This window comes from Rissa tridactyla, chromosome 25 (assembly GCF_028500815.1).
Source record: "Rissa tridactyla isolate bRisTri1 chromosome 25, bRisTri1.patW.cur.20221130, whole genome shotgun sequence".
Lineage (NCBI taxonomy): Eukaryota > Metazoa > Chordata > Aves > Charadriiformes > Laridae > Rissa > Rissa tridactyla.
In genome coordinates, this window is record NC_071490.1 from 1,786,753 (window position 1) to 1,789,869 (window position 3,117).

General features: G+C 54.8%; 1 pseudogene; it reads left to right on the forward strand.

Annotated features, from left to right (window-relative positions):
- The first annotated feature begins 1,853 nt into the window (after nt 1–1,853).
- On the forward strand, nt 1,854–2,816 carry LOC128901456 (olfactory receptor 14C36-like; annotated as a pseudogene).
- The last annotated feature ends 301 nt before the right edge of the window (nt 2,817–3,117 follow it).

Sequence of the window (3,117 nt, forward strand, 5' to 3'; positions counted from 1 at the left end):
GAGATCTCTGCCTGTCACTGACTAGGTGTCCTGCCTAAAAATGGGACAAGAAATCACGGGTTTTAGACCTAAATCTGACTCTGTAAGAGAAATTATATTCCTGGAAGTAAGTGTCTCTCCCCAGCTGAGGGAGAAAATATCAGTCATTACTTCAGCCCCAGAACACCCAGAGGGAGCCCCAAGGGGACAGAAAAAGTGACACCTGGGGCTGGTGTTCTGCATCTGAGCTGGGCTGGGCTCCTGGGATGGAGGGAGCTCATGGCAAGCGGGCAGCGCTGCAGAGAGACAGCTCTGCCCAGGAGCAGCTCCTCTGCCAAGCGTGGCAGGGCTGGGGTCACAAGAGGAGACAAGTGAGACAGAGAGAGCTTAAAGGCAGCCTGGGGAGGGAGGATGCTGAGAGCTCACCACGGGAGAAATCTTTACGGCCTTTCCCATGGTAAGTCTCTGGCTGCAGGGCAGTGCAGCTGTAGTTCCTGGAGCGATCTCTTAAAGCTGGTATGTCCAATAGCCCGTGGTATCTTCCAGGAAGGCTCTCACAGCTTCTCCAGTGCAGAGGAGGAGGATGTGCTCCAGAGCAGGGCTTCCCTTCTGCACCCTCAGAGGCACAGGGCATGATGGCTGCCTTCTCCTGGGCAGAGTTGGAGGGGTATAAGTGCGGGTTTGCAGCCAGGGGTGCCCAGGGCGGTCCTTCAGAGCAGGGTCCCTGCACCCCCGGGGGCTGTGTGCCGGGGCAGGGACTCTGCCGCCTGCCAGGGTCAGCTCTCAGCCTGCCCAGGGAGCCCCCCACAGCACTGCGGGGAGAAGCCGTGGGTGGAAGGAGTGACCCCCAGCAGGGCAGGGTCATTTTGCTGTCTAGAGGATGCTGTGTGGGTCAGGGCTGCTCACAGGTCCAGATTGCCTCCAGGACATTTGTGAGAAGACGTTCCAAGAGGAAGGTCAAGTCAGAGATTAAAGAACGAAAAACTCTCCTGAGAATGTTCTTTCAGGTTTGTACCACTGGGAAGAGCTGGGGGAGGGAGAGAAATGGAAAAGAAGATCTTCGGTTTGAACACGAGACTGAGACCGAGAGATCAGTAAGTCTGCTGGAAATGTGATAACAGCCCATCACCCGCTCTTCAGTCCCAGACTGCAGCAGCAGCATGCTTACTGGCCATGGTGTGTTTGCTTCTGACCTCCTGCTCTGCACCACGGAACATGAGGGTGCCCCAGCATATGCCCTGCCGCCGGGAGGTTTCTGCAGGGCAGACCTCAGTCTGCAGAGGATGGGGTGGAAAAAGATAAACAGTTCCATGGTCAAACACGGGCAAGCGAGAGGAGTTTGGGGAGTTTGCACTTTGGATGGTGAATCCCCCGTCTCTGTCCAGTTCCTTTCTCAGAGCAACTTCTGAGTGTGCTCATCCTCCAGCTGAGGGAAGCAGGACGGAGCAGCTGGGAACAAGACTGCTGGAGAGACCAGCTCTCCCGAGTGATTCAGACCCAGGCACGTCTGCTCGGAAGAGTAAAACCAGAAAAGAGAAATCCCTCCTAGGGCACTTTTCCAGAGGCAGGCGGCCCCAGTGCTAATGTGCTCTTTTCCTCCAGGTCATGGAGACTATTCCCACAGGGTCACTGCACCCTGGCTCCTGCGCTCAGCCCAGAGTGTCCATCCTCAGTGTCCACCTCAAGGTATATATGGGGCTTTTTTTTCCTGCTTCTGTGTACCAGCTGCTATAGCAAGCAAGAGCTGAAGGGAGGAAGCTGCATGAAGGTCCTCTTGAGAAGAAGAGAGGTGATGTGGGCAGACTCGATGACAAACAGAACAGGTTTTCCTCAGACAAAGCTGCCCTAACTTGTCCATATCGTTTTCTCCTTGGACAGCACCCGAGTCCCAGAGGGACCAAATGTCCAACAGCAGCTCCATCACGGAGTTCCTTCTCTTGGCATTCGCAGAGTCGCGGGAGCTGCAGCTCTTGCACTTCTGGCTCTTCCTGGCCATTTACCTGGCTGCCCTCCTGGGCAACATCCTCATCACCACAGCTGTAGCCTGCGACCACCGCCTCCACACCCCCATGTACTTCTTTCTCCTCAACCTCTCTGTTCTTGATATTGGCTCTATCTTCACCACAGTCCCTCAATCCATGGCCAACTCCCTCTAGGACACCAAGGCAATCTCCTACTCAGGATGTGCTGCCCAGGTCTTCTTTCTATTCTTCTTTTTTGGTGCAGAGTATTCTCTTCTCACCGTCATGGCCTATGACCGCTACGTTGCCATCTGCAGACCCCTGCGCTACGGGACCCTCCTGGGCAGCAGAGCTTGTGTCCACATGGCAGCAGCTGCCTGGGGCAGTGGTTTGCTCCACACTCTGCTGCACACGGCCAGTACATTTTCCCTACCCCTCTGCCAAGGCAATGCCATAAACCAGTTCTTCTGCGAAATATCCCAGATCCTCAAGCTCTCCTGTTCAGATGACTACCTGAGGGAATCTGGGCTTCTTGTGTTTAGTCTTGCCTTTGCTTTTGGATGTTTTGTTTTCATTGTGCTGTCCTACGTGCAGATCTTCAGGGCCGTGCTGAGGATCCCCTCTGAGCAGGGACGGCACAAAGCCTTTTCCATGTGCCTCCCTCACCTGGCCGTCGTCTCCCTGTTCATTAGCAGTTGTATGATTGCCTACCTGAAGCCCCCCTCCGTCTCTTCCCCAGCTCTGGACCTGGTGGTGGCAGTTCTCTACTCGGTGGTGCCTGCAGCAGTGAACCCCCTCATCTACAGCATGAGGAACCAGGAGCTGAAGGATGCCCTGAGCAAACTGATTCAATGGGTTCACCTTCAGCAGCAGTAAGCTGCCCGTCTCTCCTCACAGGGCGTTCCGAATTTGGGCCAGGACAGGCTTATACTTTATTTGGTTTGGCATCTGTGATGATCGGACTCATACAGAAATGTTTGAATTCATTCCATATCTCCAGAGGCATGATCCCGCTTTGCGCTTTAAGCCCGAGGCTTTAGGTAAATGAGTCGTCGCAGTAGCAGACCTGTCTGCCCGTGGCGCAGCTCCGTAATAAAGGGTGTCTCCCCAGTGCAGCGCCTGGAGGTTGGCTTCTTCTTCTGGCTGAAGTCAGGAATAGGTTCCAGGAACTTCCCTC